This window comes from Etheostoma spectabile, chromosome 4 (assembly GCF_008692095.1).
Source record: "Etheostoma spectabile isolate EspeVRDwgs_2016 chromosome 4, UIUC_Espe_1.0, whole genome shotgun sequence".
In the NCBI taxonomy this organism is placed as follows: domain Eukaryota; kingdom Metazoa; phylum Chordata; class Actinopteri; order Perciformes; family Percidae; genus Etheostoma; species Etheostoma spectabile.
Window position 1 is genome coordinate 25200498 of NC_045736.1, and position 20539 is coordinate 25221036.

At 40.9% G+C, this 20539-nt stretch overlaps 1 protein-coding gene across 8 annotated transcripts in view; it reads right to left on the bottom strand.

Moving 5' to 3' along the window:
* magi1b (membrane associated guanylate kinase, WW and PDZ domain containing 1b) overlaps positions 1 to 20539 on the bottom strand; it is a 143745-nt gene that overhangs the window by 106719 nt on the left and 16487 nt on the right. The window lies entirely within an intron of this gene.

A 20539-nucleotide genomic window follows, 5' to 3' on the forward strand; every position in this document is an offset into this window, starting at 1 on the left:
GGAAGTTTTTCCTTGCCACTGTCGCACTTAATGCTTGCTCTTGGGGGAACTACTGGAATTGTTGGGTCTCTATAAATTATAAAGTGTGATCTAGACCTAATCTGTGACCCAAACTATATTTAAAAAAAAAAAAACATTTTCATTAGCTAATTGTATTACCAAATTAAAGTAGAGTTCAAAGGGAATAGTGTGCTGAATATCAGGATATATTCTCTACCCAACCCAAAACAGCTCTGACTTATGCTAACATAAGTTAAAATAACAAACTCTGGAGATATAGATATAACCTCTGTAAGATGCCTGTAAAAACTCAAATACCAATGAAACTAAATATATGTTTACAAGTCTGTGATTTTGTCTACGCTTTCAACATGGAAACATACAGTATGTGACTAATCAATAGCCGATTAGTCACTAAAGAATGTAGGCTAGATATTATCAAATGCCTGACTTTCGGTTTATTTACAATGGTCACATACTGAGTTTCCAGCAATACCAAATGGACAAAAAGCTTTTATCAACAGCCAATTAAAGCAATACCTCAGAATACATACAGTATACAGTACTATATATTAAGAGATACCAGTGTTCATACAACCCAATATCTTGTCACATACTCATGGAAATACAAAACTGCAAGACCAGCACATTTCAAACCCAGGGCCAAAAAAACTCATCTATTTTTTATTGATGGTGCCTGCCAGAAAATCAACCTTCCTAACCACTAAAAAAGTTTTCACCATTTCGTTTTAGTGACGACAGGACACGCAGAGGATTCCATAACTTCAGAGCATGCAATCCCTCATTACAGCTAACCAGAGCTGAAGTCAATTGCAGCACTTTACAGTTGAAGACTGCAGAGGATTCCGTGGGGAAATCGCAACTGATAACATAAATGTAGGAAAAGCAGACACTGCAAGGGAGTGGATAAACGTAATGATTTGGGTTCAACTCCCCCTGGAGGTTAAAGAGGTGTGTGTGTGTGTGTGTGTGTGTGTGTGTGTGTGTGTGTGTGTGTGTGTGTGTTTTGATCAGTCCTTTTGTAGTGCTCATTTGTGCACGCGTGCATGACAGTATGCATTCCAGACGGAGAGAAGCACTCTGAGGCAAGTCGATGCAGAATGACAAAGATGGAGCGTCATGCATCAACAATTAATCAACTGCAGTCACCAACCTCTCATAATACCCCCCCATCCCTCTTCACCCTTCTCACTCCGCCTGCAGGGGAGTCAGTACGCAAGGCTGCTGAACTAGAAACAGCTTTCCAAACAACTGAATGAACGTACCGACTTAACCCCTCGTCTACAAACTCCAGTTAACAATGGTCAGTCATCCAAAGCTTTCATGCTTCATGGTTTGTAATTGTTTATCAGCTTTAGTAACATGCAGTGTATTTACTAGCCCAGCAGTAACTGGAATATGGTCTTGATGGAAAATGGAAAATATGGCCTAACAACGTGGTTCCCAATGTGGGGGGCAGTATATGAAACCAGTTGAATTATTTTAAGGATTCCCCCCTAATCTTTGCTTGTTTTCTTGTGAAATACTGTACAGTTTAACTGCTTTGGGTCTCCAACAATTATTTAAATTAAACAATCACAACAAGACATTACTTTATTAAAAGGGTCACAAACAAAAGGGTTGGGAACCACTGGCCTAACATACCACAGTGGGACTCTTTTCTTAAAAAGAAAAAAAGCGATATACGGTAATAAAAAAATCAATTCAGCTGTTTGGAGCAATTTTTGTCAGCCATTTCCCTAAAGAATAATAAAGATTGAGAACTTAAGGAATATAAGGGAGTTTCTCCTGGCACACCATAGGAAGAATAGTTAAAACTACAACAATAGGAGGAGCAAAATGTGTTTGACTATGTTCCACTGACATGCACTGGATTAACAGGGGAATTACTTTGTTTTGAAGAACTCATTTAAACTTAAAAGGTGATTCCTCTGGGGTCAAGTTAATAACTAAAGTCAGTTCCCCACACATACCTGGACATTTCTGTTTAATTACTCATACAGTATATTCCCTTTATGGTACTCTTTATAGGCAACTTACTGTCATTAAAATCCCATTTGGCCCATTGGTGATCCTTTATCTATAACCTTGTAGGGACGGTCTGTAACAATGTGAATTAATTCTTGAACTGGCAGCTACTTGGTGTAGCTGCCCACCGCAGCAGCAGCTCAGTAACTCACATAGATCAATGAATCAACAGGTCGTTGTGGACCGAGCATGGGTCGTAAGAGTGTGCGGTAATATTGGTGAGTGATTAAGTAAGCTTTAGCAAGACATCAGCATGGTGGCCTCCATGCCCTATCCCCATCTCCCACATCTTCAGAATCCCACAAAACATTCTGATCTGAAAATACTGAAGATGAAGTTGTTGGTTTTTTGTGTATAAGGAGAAGAAGGCAGATCAGACAGACTGCATGGGAGAGGGCAGAGGTCAAAAAGGATTACATAACAGAGAAATTGAGCAGGTAGAAGGAGACACTCTTTGGATATCAAAGAAAGAACACCTTGAGTTCCTCTACATAACTCCATGAGAACATTAATCAGTGGCAAATGGACCATGGCACTAAAAAGGTCCTCACCACACACTGCCGTTTCAATAACAATTTCAGCTCGGCGGCAAAATCGTTTAATTTCTTTGACCTGAGAACATTGAGACAGTTTAGAAAACAGTCTAGTGAACACTAAAATATGCTGTCAAGGAAATATATACATAATAATTTTTACAAGGAGTTTATCACAAGCCAGTCAACTGCATCAGAGTTTCATTGTAGCATAACAGTAAACGCAGCCCTCTCATTCATTTAAATTGAGCTAGTCCGGTGGTGCAGATAGTGTCCCAACTCAGAGGGCTCCGACATTAATCTGTTACTCATATTGGACTTTGTTGGTCATATTTATTGTATCACCTTAAGCAACACGTCCCCACCAATGCAGCCCTGTTTGTTTTCCAGGCTGAATCCCTGTTTTAAGCAAACAATACTTAGTTAACTCTGATTTCATCCTATGCAACTGATATAACCACAAAGCTTCACTGTGACATGTGAACTAGTCACAAATGCATGTGGACTGCAGCTCCAAAATGATGTCATTTTCACAATCTACAGGTTTTTGGGGGAGGTTTTAATAAAAAAGGCTGACATTTTCATTCAAAACACATGCATAAAAACTTGCAGAGAAACTTTGACCCACTGTTAATACACAGTATTGTACAGTGATCCCTTATGTTGTACAAGCTCAGTTTCAATGCTAAATGCCTGGAATGTAACATAATGGAATAACATGAAAGCATATTGTAAATTACCGTCAAAACATTAGGATTGAAAAAGTGTTTTTACTTCACTAAGCTAAAGTGGCCAAAGTTATATACTGCAGTGAAACAACCAACAAAGCCAGTGGCTTAGGAAAGCCTGTATGAATCTAACTTGTGCTAAAGAAAGTGAGTATCCTTCTAATAGTAACATAAAAAAGACAATGTTGTAATTCAAGAATTACACACAACTGCTTTTAATAAAAGACTGGGTAACAGTAACATCATATAATGTACACAATGCAAGGTTGAAGCATGTGGTCATAATTTGAATGTGTACTTTCAAAGCACATAACAATGCATACCAACAGAGCGAGGTTATTCTCTGTCTGCCTTCCACTCTTTGCCAAATCTACAAACCCATAACATCAACGAATGGCATTGGTTAGAATTATTTCAATGTCTTTTTAAATCAGTATTTTAATGCTTAAAATCCTCTTTTTTTGGCAACATTAGGGACTGTCGATGCTTTGTTATATCTTCACTGCACTTCCAAGAATCAACTTTGCAATTGAACTTCCGTCATCACTTCTTTTCTTTTTTGAGACTTTCTTGTTTGAGTGTGTGTTTCTCTTTCCTTGGGCTGTTGAGTCTTTGTGGCACTAAACTAAATACTAAATAATTTGTATTTCATTGCATTGCTGCCTGCACTCTATAGTAGTATACAGTAATGTAGTACCCAGGAAAGACCTGCCATACACAAAGTTTTAATCAGTAAATATAAAATCCTTAATTATCTAGGTTGGGACCAAATCATTTCCCAGAGACATCAAAGACACAGAGACTACTCATTAATATTCCTTAATGAAGTAGATGAAGATGAGTAAAGTAAATGTATTTACCAAGTTAGTTTGCGTGACTTTTCACTTTAAACTTTTTCACATAAGAGTTTTTTTGTATATTGCTACCTTAATAATTCAAATTCACTCTGGTCCACAGCTGACCAGAAGTAAAGTGCATCCTTTTAAGTATATAGTCCTCAGCATTAAAAAATACCGGTGGCGTCCTTTAAATTTCATCTGGGGAAATAAAACGTGGGGTCCTGTGATTTTTGTCAGTGCTCCTCTCCAAAGAAAAAGAGGCAGTGCACAGGTCTTAATGTTAGTCATCACTCAGCGCCAACCGCATTAGGCCAACAGCCTAGCAGATCTATGCTAACAATGTATCTGCGGGGGCTTCGCTAAGGTAAAAAGGTCATTAGAGATGGTAAATTAGGCTAAAGCCAACTGTTGGGGGATAAATCAATGACTAATGGAGACGTGTAAGGAGAAAGGTTAGGATGGCATGCTGTGGGAGTTTGACAGATGAAAAAATCATGAGGTTAATGCACAAGAATGCATGTAAGTGGACTGCATCTTAGGTAATTTAAACATGCAACTTCACAAAATAGCAGGACAAAGTAAGAAACGGAAAAGACAATATGGGTTGACCCCGTCATGGAGTCTCAAGTCAGGAAAGTCAAATGCACATGAAATTTAAAAAGCAGATGCTGCATTATCTTAGGATCCAGAAAAATGCATGCATGGTTATCTCTGAGATTCACAACCATGAAATAATGTGAAGTTATTTAGCAGTATATATGCCTATGGAGCCTCGTTGAAGCTTGACAATTGAAAAACTGCCATTGGCATTAGTTGTAGGGTTGTACTTAGCTGGGTTAAGCCAATCCAAACATCATTTGCCTTCTGCCTAAACGCCAACTGGCACAAATTTGTGCTAAAACATGTTTTTTCCATGTTGGCTTGGGACATCTTTTTGGTCTGATCCATTGAAATATCAGCTCTCTGATACAACCCACTCAAGTTAGGGTAGATCCCATCAAACTCTAAACAATGCTGCTCTACTCGCTGCAAAATTGTTATTTAATTACTGAACTTATAAAAATGTGGAAAGACTGTGAACCTTGGGCTATTTAATTAGTATTCTTAACTCGCTATCGGTGCTATCACGCACTATTATTTGGGATGCTCAAAGAGGTCTGCCAAGGCGAACGCCGGCACGGTTTGCAATTAAGGAAACAATAACGACAAAGACGGTGATAAAGCTCTCCATTACAGTCGGTGCCGGAGGAATCTGTCTCCTGATAACCTCCATTTGATTGGACACTTTAATCAAAAGGACCAAATGTCTGTGTTCCAATCTTATCATGCACCAGAGAAGAAGAGAACACACTATTGAATTAGCTTCAAAGTCAGCCCGGAGCCTCCAAGCCCTCACAACAGTATGCCTACATCTGCAGAGCTGCACTGCAATGCCACTTTCTTGTTGTGAATAATATCTAGCGCAAAAAGGGACGAGACAGAACTGGAACTGGGAAACCTAAGGGAAGATGCATTTTTCTTCAGGGTCAGTCATTTTTTCTTTTGCTTTTAAGTCTCTCTTTTTACAAATGCTGTATATGCACTTGCTTCTCATGTTCTTCCTTTACGTCACCTCATTTTGACCAGCCCAACTCAGCACCTGGATGACCATGTAGTCTAAGTTTTGAGTACACACAACTGTTAAAAAGTTGCATCTCCTTAAAAGCACAAATGAATCAGGTTATAAAACATAATTGCCAGCTGGAAGGTGCTGGTGTTACCATAAAAACACCTCAAGGCGCATGGAACACTGTACAGCCATAAACACATAACCGACTGAAAGCTGAGGTAGAGAAATCGCTGTGAGGACAAAAAAAAAAGGTTGCTGTCACAGTTTGAGAGCTGGGCAGTAAATAAAGTTAACTTTGATTCCACTCCACCATGCCAGGAGGCTGAAGTGCAAACAGTCTCAGAGATAGATTTGTGAAGAAAAAAGTTGAAAAATCAATAGAGGGTGAGTGCTAACTCAGGTGCTGCTTGTACAACATTTGTCACTCTGATGTCTCACTCTGGATGTGTTCTACATCTTAGATGAAAAAAATACTCCATAAAAATTAATAAAACTGCAATGCACCTATATTAAAACATGATAAAGATGTTGTTTATATTCCTGCTGGCTCTGTGCAGCCCTCTGCATGCAAACATTATTCATTTTCAGATGACTAGATAAAAAAAGACCTGTTTATTGTCATCACCTTATTGCTTATTTGCATAAATCACAAACGCGGGGCTGCAAAAATGCAATTGCTCATTGGTGAAGATGGCTGGCAACTGACTAATCACATGCCACAGCGCCAGGACAACACAGAAGCTCACTGCAACACAAAAACTAGTAAAACATCATCAGGAGCTGAGGGAGATGAAGATTGAGCAAAACACATCCAACGATGGCCTTAAAAGGAGAATAAATCAAATCAAGATTAGGGGGGGGTTCGTGTTGTAAATTGAGAAAACACACAGACATAAACTCAAAAGTAGGATTTTTTATGTTCGTGGGCCTATAAGTTAACCGGCTGCTGACCACAGAGTTCTCCAAGCCAGCTGCTCACATGCTCAGTCACCTCTACGCAAATCCCTCACATTCCACAAATGAGTGCAGAGCTGGCTGTGGCTGGACCGTCTCTGCCCTGCAGACAATCAACCTCTGCCGCACTAATGATGCCCTTTAATTAGTCATTAAACATGGGGACCGGCCAGTGCCTTTTTGCCCCCACTCTCTCTGATCAATAGCCATGACATTTCTGTTCTCAACTCCTCTAATTACATTTTGGGGGAAAGCGATGGAGCTTTTATTCTGTTGCGGTTCCAATTTAGAAGAACAAACATAAAAACTCACTGACCTTAAAAATGAATGATATAATGCCTAATGCATAATGTATTGCAATCTAATGGAAAAGCTTTGCAATACTAACTGACACTAACACTTTTTTTGTGTTGACTCAACCCTGGTTAGTGATGGCTTTGTATTGGATTGCATTGTACTGAAATATGTTATATGGGAAATGTTGGAAACACCTTCAAATACAAAGTAATCCACAAAACACCACATACTACAGCCCTTGACCGTTGAGTTGTGTCAACAAAATGTGTACCAAAACCAAATACAGAGAGAGTGGCATGGACACAGATGCTGGTGAGAGTGGTAGAGCTAGCTATTGATTTGTGTTTGTTTGTGCTGCGACATCCGTTCCTAAAGTTCCCTGTGTGTGTGTACATGTGTGCGTTGACAGCATGCACTAGCCCCCGGCTGCTGAGCTCCCCATGTCATCAATTACATGGAGCCACCTCCAAACTCTGTAACATCCAGCCTTGCACAAGACCCGCCTCTCTACTGGTGTATCATAGCAACCAGAACTCTGGGGGAGACCACTGAGGGGCGGGTCTCTGGTGGTGTGTTTTAGCACCATGAACTCGCACACTCATTCATCAATGCATGTATACATTCAATTTACTACCTAAAAAATGAGCTACAGTGGGAAGCACACATTAAATGAATGGTAAGTAAACCTTCTCCTTATTGCTTCTGACAAAAGCACACTGTGGCACAATCAACCTCCGTAGTGACTGGCATTACATCACTCCCCTCTGAAGTAATCACATCTCCATAAAGCAAACTGGGATCGATTACGGTATCATCTCAAAGCGGGGCACACACACACCACACCACCTCTGAGTTGTATACGTGGTGGTCGTAACCCACTCCTGACCTCAGCCTGACTAAATGCCCTGAGCTGCTGCCAGCAGTGCAGCTTAAGCACAGCTGGAATAAGAAGCCAATGACACAGTTGTCAAGAATGCAAACCAAGAAAGCAAAGTAAAGAAGAGTTCTATGTGTGGTGGTGTGTGTGATGTGGTGGAAGGTTATGTGTGGAGACTAAAGTGTTTATGGCCCTTTTCACTGCAGTTGAGACGAATGGTCCTGAGATCTTTCATAAAGTGAATTGGAATTGACAGAAACATTACACGGACACGTCAGACGACTCTTTCTCACAGTCATTTTTCCATCCTCATCTCTTCCCTGGTCCAGTGATTACAGAGAGGCCGAGGCAGCATATGGCTGCATGCTGCTGCAGCTACCACTGAGACCAAAGCAGCTGGCCAGCCTCTGCTACCCCGCACACAGGGATGCACAGCAAGAAGTGTGCTCTAACATTCAACGTCCTACGTGTAGCAATTTAACATTAAAACTGTTAAATTTGCATTGTGACAATGAATAAGCAAGAACATCAGCAGGAAGACAAATGATTACTAGACTTTGAACTGCATTTAATATTCTTTGTTTCCAGATTTGAGAGGAAATGTGTGGTAATATTTAGGCTACATGACAAAACAAAAGCTGTTGGTCTGCTGCAAACATGAAAAATGAAGTTTTTTTCTAATGGTAAACAAGAAAATTCTCATGGCAGGGACAAAGATGAGGTATAACATCATCTTTAAAAGGAAAAGCAGCTGGCTTTACAGGGAATGTGTAGAGCTGGGCAATATATGGATATTATATCAATATCGTGATATGAGACTTGATTTTGTCTTAGATTTTGGATATCGTAATCTGGCATTAGTGTTGTCTTTTCCTGGTTTTAAAGGCTGCATTACAGTAAAGTGACGTCATTTTCTGAACTTACCGGACTGTTCTATTATTTGCCTTTACCCACTTAGTCATTATATCCACATCACTGATGATAATTTATCAAAAATCTCACTGTGTAAATATTTTGTGAAAGCACCAATAGTCAACACTACAATATTGTTGCGACAGAGGTATTTGGTCAAAAATATAATATTTGATTTTCTCCATATCGCCCAGCAATAGGAAGGCTGACAAGGATCACAACAAAATTACACTGTTGTGAGATAAAGGCTACCAGTTGTATCAGCAATGGCTTACGTCTCCGTTTCTTTCTTTTTTTTTCAGTTCTCATTTCAAAGCAGTCTAGGATCTAGTGGACTGAGAAACATCAGGTGGAAAAAAAAAAATCTTATTTCTTTATCTAGCACCTTTGAATTTTACATTGCCTACTATACTTTACAACTAATGAAAACATTCTGAAAACTTGTGTGGAAGGATAGGAAAAAAGGACAAGAAGAGGAAACTGAAATGGTAAGTACATGCTGTACTCACTTTTCCTGTTTATCTACATTTCCACGACACATCACAGTCATACACACGGTGAGACAATCTTGCTAAGTAGAGGTGTAGAAACAGCTTACAACATTCACATTACAAAAAAAATGGTGCTATCATTCTTACCATAAATACAGGCTGGTGAAGCAAGCCTTTCTTTGCCTCTCAGCACTTCCATAGCCCACCTCAACAATTACATCAACCGCAGCAATATGACTAGCAATAAAGACCTGGTATATGAATATATTACAGCGAGGCCTGCGTTTCTGAAACGTTCCCACCTTTCCTTGAATTGTGTAATAATCGCAAACTGGAAAGATTGATCTTAGCATAGTAGTGCTTGTGTGAAAAAAAAAAAAAACTGCCCAATCTGAGGCCAGCTATTAAAACTCTTGATTGTTCAGGGATGACAAATACAACAAGAACAAGAGTTCTTTTTCAGCTGAGAAGGCCTTTTCCTGAGAAAAGGGTCAAAGGAAGGATCTTATCTTTACCCAATCTTGTCCCAAAAAAGATTTTTAATTTCTGTGCAGTGTGGGAATCTACGAGTCTGATTGAACCTGTATGGGACACTGGCTGGTACTTGGGGGTGTGCACATGTATGTTCATTTGTCACATTGCCACAGTGGGAAGGGCCATAAGCATGACCCTATCACTTCACAAAACACCAAAATTGGAGGGTGATTTGGTATGGGAAGTTTCAATCAGCACATTGACACATGAAGGAGTGCTGATAATTCACAGCTGAACAAAACACCACCACTGTTCTTTCAGAATATCTCCTTTGTTGAGTTGTGTCAAAGGGTTGGGAACATACCATTCCTTGAAAATGGAAGTGGTGGCCTGGGATCAGAGCACACATCTGTTGTTTGTACAGCTATTTTTTTCCCAGAGTCCTAAAGAGTGGAGGAGAAAAAGGGCCTTGAGAATGCTCTCCAAGTGCCTTAACAGTAGATTTGATGGAAGATCAAAGAATAAGTAGATAGGGAATTGAACATGTTAACACTGAAAATGAAGCCGGGCCATGCAGCATGGAGGCAGAAACTGGCTGCATGTGTGAATAATGACATCAGACCACCCACACTCCAACTGAGCAGGTCCAACCACATATGTCGCATTGAGTAAGTATGTCTGACTTCTAGTTAACACACACACACGCACACACGCACACGCACACACACACACACACACACACACACACAGTTTCACTCTGCCAAACTGGACCTAACTGGTCTCTTTTCTTTTTATTACATCAAAGTAAAAACAAATGTTTCTTGTTCTATTCCCCAGAGGTCACACACGAAATACAAAGCCCCAGGTCATCCGTGTCTTCTACAGGAATGAAAACACAAAAGTATACTAAGGCCATGACTATTCCTTATTTAGGTTCTTATTTAGGTTACATGGTTGCATGACAAAACCTAGTTTATTGACAGTAATAAAATTATGTTTTTCAAATCAGTCAGAGGGGCTGAGGGGCATACGCCATTGGCCGAGTTTAAACAATCCATCACAGCCTCAGAAGACAAAGCAGGGGGAAAGTGTGAAATGTCAGACAGACAAGAGCGATTGAGTGAACGGACAACAGGAGAAGAACAACAGGAAGACTAGGGTGGATAAAAAAAAAAAAAGGGTGGATGGGAGAGAGGGAGCAATTATGTATAAGACAGAGATAATGTCAGATGAGACAAACACACACCAAGTGACCATCTGCCTGCCACAGTGGTGTGTGGCGTGATGTCCTCAGATAACCCGCTTTAATTGAGAAATGCAACAGGGGCCTGGCAATTTATCAGCCATCAGTCACACATAAAACAATGCAATATAAAATTCCTACTATCAATGAGCCACACTAAATAGGAACACAAGGGGTTAGTATCAGGAGTTCTCAGTCCTCTAAATACATGACAACCAAGGAAAGTTACTATTACTTAGCAATGCCCGGAAAGCAGTGGACCTCTCTGGAAATGAGGCTCTTTCAACGCATAAGTGTTCCATGATGTGTTTTTAAACCATGCAAGGTAACAATACTAAAGAAGAATATTTAGTTCCAGGAACAACTTTTTTGACCATGTTCCAAATCAAGGCAAATGAATGGCTCTGTATCGAATAGTGTATATTCCATACAGTATGTGCCTTTTTTCTGCTCTTTGTGTTAGCTAAAATAGCATTTTTTATTTTTTTATTATTATGGATTATGTCGGTCATCGGTCAACCACTTTGTTCCAGACTGAAATATCTCAAAATCCTGTGGATGAATCATATCCACAGGATAAATCCTGCTGACTGGGGTGAATCAGGTTAACATTTTCACTCGTCCAAAGAAATAGCTCTACAATAAACACGATGATCTGATCAACATGTGGCAGGTGTGATATTAACCCGACTGAAATATAATATTTAAAAAGGCAGCCTGCTGATATTAAGTGTTTCAATCAAGCAACTCAACAAGCTGACTACCAGAGTGGCTGTCGTGTAACTGGCTGACTGCAGGCAGAACTGGGGTCCAGGTCCCAAGGGGAGGAATGCAAGGCATATGGTTGTGATTTAAACAGGGGCAGCAGAGCACAGCGTTTACATTAGCATGCTGCCTAAGGGGCTAAGGAGCTTTAGGAAGGGCTGTGCCAGTCACGGTGCTCAGTGTGCCATGCTCACTGTTTACAGAGGCTCAACTGAAAGTGGAGATATGAAGCAGAAGTGTATTTTTCTACCTCGTCGCTGTATACGTCTCTTTACTGCTATATGTCAATATGATGACTTTTTGAGACTAAACAGAGAGATTAAACAATGCAAGAATTGATCAATTCATATGAAAGAAAACAGTTACGCTACTACGTCCCTCTGTTATGCATGTGTGCCTATTTGACATTTAAAACAGCTTCCATTCTGTTGTAGCTGTTCACAATTGGTTTACCACTTGGAAAAAGTATTTATGAAATTCATTAATGATCCTTTAAATTCACTTTAAGGAGAGTTATTTGTTATGTTGTTAATATTAAGGACATATTTCCCAATTGAACATCAATATTTATATTCCTACTTTGTACAACTACTTTGTAAGATAACTTAAGGAGAGGTCAGAGGAGTGAGGGAGAGACGGATGAGGAGGAGGGTTTGTTTGAGTGTGTTTACACTCCTCCTCTTAGAGCAGTGGGAGGGAGTCATTATTACAGACGAGCACCCGCATCGGACACATCTGAGCATGCAGCATATCCATCACACACACGATCACACTCACAAACTAAGGCATTAAAGCAAAAAAAAGCCTACCTCAGACACTCTCTCGTACTGTATATCATTAATCTGTGATGTTCACTGCGCTCTATTTTTTGTGATGCAGTTTTACTTTGTTGTTCCACCAAGTTTCCTGCAACCAGCCACATCTATACTTATAATGTAGTTAGAGAGAAAAGATGCATGAGCTTGTTGCATTCAGCTGTGTGTTTTACATGCAGACAAAGTATGATCAAGAGCAGGAGCATTTTTAAGTTGTGGTGATGCAAGAGTCATTCCACTTAAAGGGCAACTCTGTTTACAAATGTATGTGAAAGCCTTTTGTGGTTTTCAGAGGGAGCTGCTGGTAAATTGCCTTAAGTGATGTCACTTGATATAAAGACTACAAGTTTGAAAAAGGACAAAAGAAAGCTGGGGGTGTGGAGTGTAGCCGACCTCTTCATCTCTGCAAGAGGCTCGCAAATGTGTAACTGAACTGTCGGCTGTCTGCAACTGTGCCAATGTAGGCGCCTGGTTTTGGATTATTTTGTTTTTGTTTTTAAATTGGTGGAGTATCCTTTTATTGGTGAAAAAATCCCTTGGTCTTCAAAAGATTTCTCATAACTACTAAATTTGAAATAAAATTAGCTCTTGCTCTTGTAGGAAGTCAAACCAACCCTTGACGTTCAAAGTTGATAATTGGGCAGGTTTTTCTTTTTCCTTGAACCCACTCCAAGCCGTTTAATAGCAACAACCTTTCCATGACTCAATTCAATATATGTATTTTTCCACAAAATACAGTTTATCGAAGACCTAGGCAAATATTAAAATCAATGAAGCCAATCCAATTTAATGTTTGAGAGCTCTGCATCAAGATGACCAGCTTTCTTTTCATGGTTTCCTATATTGTCTTGTATGAGATCCACATAGAGAGGAGCTTCAGTCTGTAACTGTTGTGGCAGAATGCTTGGACAGAATTTGGATTCCATCTCATTATCCCTCAACAAACAGCTCCAGGAACATTCTTGCATTTAAGCTCAGGACAACCCTATAGCTTAAACCTTTAAATGCAATTCATGGTAACCTTTTTAAGGGTTCTAGTTGTAGGTACTGTACCAAAATAGTTAAAATAGACACATAAATGTGTTTTAGGAGCCTCCATCTGTCATGAGTTTTCCTATAATTTAGTTACACCTGAGTGGAATCACATATCAACAGCACACATATACACATCTCTCACCTAGTGCCACTACTCTGATCCATTTGTAGCATAATACCCCATTCTACAGTACACAGCATGCTGCAGATTGAAAGGCATGATGGAATCTGCAAGGAAAAGAATGCAACAACACCAACAACACGCTTTGCCCCAAAACAGGAAATGAGACTGATTTGTGGCCGCTGATTATTGGCACAGTCCACTTTGGGCTGATTAGACCGTGGGAGTGGCGGGGCACGTCCATTCCTCCTGACATGAAGTATGGAGGTAATATCTGTTGCCTTCTGTTGGAGGATCCCGACTGCTTAATGATTCAACCAGTGACGTCTGACAAACACGCAGACACACACACACACAGAGAATACACACACACACCACACAAATACACACACACACACAAGAACACACACACACACACACACACCACACACACACACACACACACACACACACACACACACACCACACACACCACACACCACACACACACACACACACACACACACACACACACACACACACCACACACACACCACACACACACACACACACACACCACACACACACACAGAGAGAGAGAGAATATAAACCCCACCATCCACCTCTACATTACAGCTGTCAAATAAAACAAATTTGCTGGGCCGTTTATGTCTTAAAGAATTTCACAAACTTTGAATACTGATTTTGAAATAGTAAAAATTCCCAACAACCAAATGCAATCAATATTAACACCATTCTGTCAACTAGCTCCACCTCCTCCCCTAATATCCCCACTGTCATCATCCACCCAACCGTGGCCTTGCTTTGGCCTTGTTCTCATTCATAGTTCACCTGCTATGTGACAGCACCACTAGAACAGTGTAAACACGGCCACTGTTTAGTGTGGGAACGCAAAGAAAGCCAGGCACCCATAGCCCAGTGCGGAAGGGGCCATGAGGTGACACTGACCCAAGACAGAGTGACACGCCTGAGGGTACATACCCAGGGGGTGGAGGACCTTCCTTCACCCACTGGGAGAAGAAGTATTAAGAAGAAGTGAGAGAGAGAGAGGAGTTTAAGAAGGAAAGGATTGAAGTGCGAGAACCGCAGTAGCATTAGACAGGGTCTACCCATATGTAATGTAATTGGATTGCTGGCAATATGGGCTTGGGGAAAAGGATAGAGGACAGGAGGAGGTAACTAAATGGTGAGAGAATGAGAGAGATGAGAGTAGGAGGAGGGGTGCAGAGTGACAGGGAAGAGGACTGATTTTAGTTTGAACGATGGAATGAGTCTCAGGGGAGAGGAGAGAAGGGGCTTGGTTGGTTTTCCCCTCTGCTCCTAAGGGATCTTAAGGGCTTCTTCGGCTCCGTAAGGCCGTGTCAAGCCAACCACGTCCGCTGGAAGAAACCATCCACACCCAGATTTTATGACCCACAACATTTTCTGTTCAATCAGTAAAGGAGAAAGACAGCTCCCCAGGGAGAGAAAAGGAAAGAGAGTGAATTAAGTTAAGATGGGTGTGAGCTAAAATGCTAATGAGAGCAAAATGAAGTAATCTCTCCTTATCCTTAGTGGTTCCCACGATTTAAGGCAGAGCAACTCATAATCTACAGTGTGCTATCTCATGCTGATGAGTGGGTTGGTCTGTGCGAATGAAGCCAAGCATGGAAACAGACAATAACTCACATAGGATCTTTATGTTCATGACATCCAATTATTACACTGTTTTTTTAACCTTCCACGATTTACCGACAGATAATTTCAGTTAGACTCTGAGATAGTCATTTTGGGCAGGTGTGCGTCTCAAATGTACCGCATCGATCATTTCCCCATCTTTTAATGCTCATCGTTTTCAGCCGAATCTTTTAGTATTTGGCTCAAATTTCTAAATAAGGTCTTTCATTCAACAAAACTTGAAAAAATTGAAAGTTTACCAGATGTTGCACAACATCTACCTCCCAGACTCCTACTGTCTTTCTCTACCTGTCTTATTCCCAACAATGATTGATGCTCTGTTTTTACCTAGGCTGTGTGCTGAGCGCTTTCCTCAGCAGGTAGACTGAAATACCTCCCTGTACATGGCGCTTACATGCAAACGTCAGAGAAATGAAGCGCTACGTACAACACACAACCACACGAGTACAACCACAACACAACACCGCCACACACACCAACCCAACAGAACCACACAAACACACACCAGCCACACACAACAACACAACCACAGAACAAACACACCCACACACACACACACCCACACACACCCACACACACCACACACACCACAACACCCACACACAACACACACACACACAAACCCACCCTGCTCTGCTCTAATTCCTTTTCAGGCAGAGGAACGTGTAGTATGGGGTGTGTGGTGTGGTGTGTTTGTATGTGTGGTGCTGTGTTGTTGCGTGCGTGTGAGTGTTTCTAACTTTCCAGCTGCCAAAAAGATTGAGTGGCGCTAAGCCAGATCACAAATTCAATGGCCGATTTCCCCCATTTAACGGACTTGAACCTCCGAAATACCAGTCGTTTACATTTCTGTCTTGAAGAGGTCACTGACACTATGAACTCGACCGCCTGAGGGAATGGAAATCTACAATGATTATACCAATTTAACTAGTATGGCTAAATCAGTAGACTAAATGGCAATCTTCCATTGAGAACAGTGACATCTAGCCAAGTGTTAAGGACAAAAATATTGCCTACGGTTGACATTTCATGAGCAAACAGTAGCTGAATACAGACCCACTGCTGACTCATATCCAACAAAGACACAATCGCCTGTGGAAAACAGTTTCAAAATATAGAGCCGGTCTATGTTTAGAGCGACAACACAAGTCACTTTTATGACCTTGTTTGTGCCTTTTGGCGCACAATGATTTGGGCACAGTAAAGAGCTGTATTTAGACCACACACACACACACACACACACACACACACACACACACACACACCACACACACACACACACACACACACACCACACACACACACACACACACACACACACACACACACACACACACACACACCACACACACACACACCCACACACACACACACACACACACCACACACAATCTGTGGTCAAGAGTTGAATACTTAGAGAACAAAGCAATGCATTTTTCCTCTGCTCTTTTTTTTTTTGCAATGTGGAGCAAAGCTATGACATCATTTGTTTAAAACTGCATTCAAAAAAACCTGTGGAAACATTAATGCTACTTTCCTTTATTTCTCTGCTGCTCTTCAACTCTCTGAACTCCGCATTCACTTACATCTTCCGAACACAGTGTACATCAAGTACAGCCTCCATTTGTTATTTTTGTGTTTCCATCTTTGTCAGTGTAGATACAGGATTAGCTTCAGTGATAATTGTACCTCATCGCTAAAGCTTGATCAAAACATTTCCACATGTATAATGACTGAAGTAAGTCATCGTGAGACAGTTTGTCATGCCAATCCCTTGGCCTTCTCTTTTCTGTATGCCGTAGATTAGAAGAAGCTGGGACTGAAGAGCAGCCAGCCTATAGCTTATCTGTGAGGGCAAAGGTGCAGGAGAGCACTGATGAATCCACTTCCCAGAGCTTTCTGGTGAAACTACATGTTCCTATTCTCAACAGAGAGGACTGGAAAAAGGCTCTTATTACAGTAGATAATATGAAGTAGTAAAAATAGTTGCAGATTAATGTCTGATCAATTCATTGACTAATTGTTGCAGCTCTGTTTGGACTTATATAAAATAGTATGGGGACGGATAAGCTTGTTTATATTAATACATTTGAATGCTTGATTTGATTTTTAATTTTTAACAGTTGTTTCGAAAAGACTTCAAATAAGAAATATTGAATATATTGTACTGTGAACCTGCCAGTCAATGGATTTCAACAACAGTATTTCATATCCATCTTTAACAAAATAAATTAAGTGCTCAACTTCAACCAGATGTGGACATCAATGCAGTTGTACCTTGCTGTCTACGCAGACAGACAGCAGGAATGTGGTCTGTCCATACTCAGACAGCTAAACAAAGTTATCTGGCTGCAACATCATGAGACTAAAAGCTTCTCTCATCTCCCGACCACTGTTTATTTACCGCGTTCCAAGTCTCTGTGTGTGTGTGTGTGTGTGTGGTGTGTGTGTGTGTGTGTGTGTGTGTGTGTGTGTGTGTGCGCGTGTGTGTAGATTTTATTTAGTGATCAGCCAAGCCCCTGAAGATGACCAGTGCCTTGGGATTTAGGACCCCGTTGCCGTGACAACCAAAAGGTCACCTGACACCAATCACCTCAGACATCATGTTTACACTCTCCAGATGAACAGCGGGGATAAGATTGGAGTGATAGAGAGTGCTCAATTGTGCTATTTAACCAAGTTTAGGACACATACATAGAACCCGACTGTAGAGAGAGAATCTCTTTTAAGTGCCATCTACACTGAATGTGCAACTTCTGATACTTTAAACCGGGTTAGACGATTTAAATATTGAGTCCTGGGAGGTTTCAGTGGCTCTGGGGAATTTGCATTTACCAGTGAAGGAACAAGGGTGTCATAAAAACAGGGACGTATGCGGGTGTGGTCACATTTTCAGGAAGCACAGCAGCCTCTAATCTTTCATCCGCTTCCCCATAATCCAGCGTTGTGCGCTGCCCAGTGCACCTGCTGACAGGTGCAGCAGAGGTGTAGTTTCACCCCAACCTGTCTGACTGGATCAGCAGGTGTCAACACGCACAGCACACACATACACACAAACCCCGGATAAGATTCAGTTAGGGATCATTAACAGCGCAACAAATGATTCGGGAAATTGCTTACACAATGCCTCTCATTTAATGAACAAAGCCTTGTGCCACTTTAAGTCCACACCTAATAAATAAGAAACGCTGTTTCGCACTGCAGAGTTTGTCTTGGTTATCCTGTGGCTCCTATGACAACTTAACTCAAACCATTCATCAATGCATTTTTTCTAATGTTCCTCTTCCGATGTTAACGGCTCATAAAGAATGCCTGAAACTGACATTTTGTTGTGCTGTTCCCTGACAGCAAAGTGGAAACGTAAAGATAAACAGCCCGGACTAGCTGTGTAGGATTCCAACCATTCCTTTCAAAAAGACACTGTGGCCGCATGGAGCTGATAAACAGACTCACTGGCAGCATGGGTGGGGCCTTTACGGCAGGTTTCTATTTGTCTTACATGTTAAGGAAGGCAGAACTGAAAATGTAGAAGCCCATATCCTTCTAGAAAAGTGGGCAGGAGGAGTCAGTGTTTCAGGAATGTAAGAACCGTGTTGATCGGACATTCAGAGCCTTAGGCCGGCTACACACTGGATGTGTTGCGCGAGCGTATCAGCTGCATAGTGTGTCTGTTTTTATTTCGGCTCCCATGTTAACAGGTTAGAGCTGACACACTGCCTGCGTGACACACACGTCTACCGTGTCCCGAAAACACGTGCATGCTAGAAATAGAACCAACGCCTATTTTTTACGCAACGCGCAATTGTATTGGAAGAGTTTCCAGGTAAAATAGAATAGAAAAAGATGTTTATGTCATTTTGACACCAATACATTTCATTAATGACATGTTGATGTTTGAAAGTCTCTTGGTTTTGACATAAATGCAGATATAAATAATAAATAGGCTTTTCAAATAGGCTATTGCATTTTTTTTGCCATACAGAACAAAATATTCTGAAGCCTATTTTGCCGTCAACACTGCGACATTGTCATTGCTATAATCAAATCCGTATGTTTATGTTTATGGGAAACATACATGCGTTCCAACAAGGCTAGCAGCAGCAGCGCTGCTTCAGATACGTTTCTGGTGTGTAAAGACCACGCAGCCGCCACGCAACAGAAATGCCCCGCTCACACGACACATCCAGTGTGTAGCCGGCCTAAGTAATGCCAAGAAATGCTTACAACAACAAAACAAGTTACAACATGAAAAAAGTTCATTTTATTAGACTTTGTAACTGATGATTATTATTCTTTGATTTGGGGGGGGGGTAATCACGCTTATTTTGGAACAACAGTTCTCATAAGGGGCTTCGGGGGATTTAAATGTACATGTTGCCAATTGGCACCATTAAAAGTATGTTGAATTTGTGTTTAGCGGTTCCTGTTTGGAAAGTAACCAATGGATGTCTCTGGATTACTCGGATACTAAAAAACAAAAAATCGTGATGATACCCAGGTAAGCTCTCTAGTTCAGAGCGTCTTCTTTCAATGATTTCTGGGCACATTTTTAGACCTTTTATACACAATGAACGTCTGAGATAAAGGTATCCTAGGAAGGTGTAGGTCACACTGATTTAAAAAGATGTCCATCATGTCTTTTGGATTCAGATTAGACTGAGTTTTGTGGCAGAGGTAAATGTGCCTTTAAATGTTTTGAGAAGATGAGGCCGCTATTGACCACTGAGACATTGTGGTTTAATGGTAGAGAAAGGGAGGTTGAACATGAATTATAAACCAAACAAATATATCACTTGCATTATTTTATTATCTTCAAACAAAAACACGGATGGCAGGAGTCGGGTTTCAGATGATGACCCTGTGATTGGTCAGTTATCTCCAGCTATCGGATGGACTCGTTTGTATTTGACTACTGGTAATAAAACGCACCCCTGCCAAAATGTTTACATCAAGACCTGTCAGACTGCTAAACATGTTCTTAAAACTCACAACAGTGTCCCAACCATGTGTCAAACGGCGTTTTTTCCACTGCATGGTATCTACTATCTACTTGCCTTTTTTGGTTTTCCATTACAAAAAAAGCCCCTGGTACCTGCTGACAGGTACTTTTTGTAGTAATA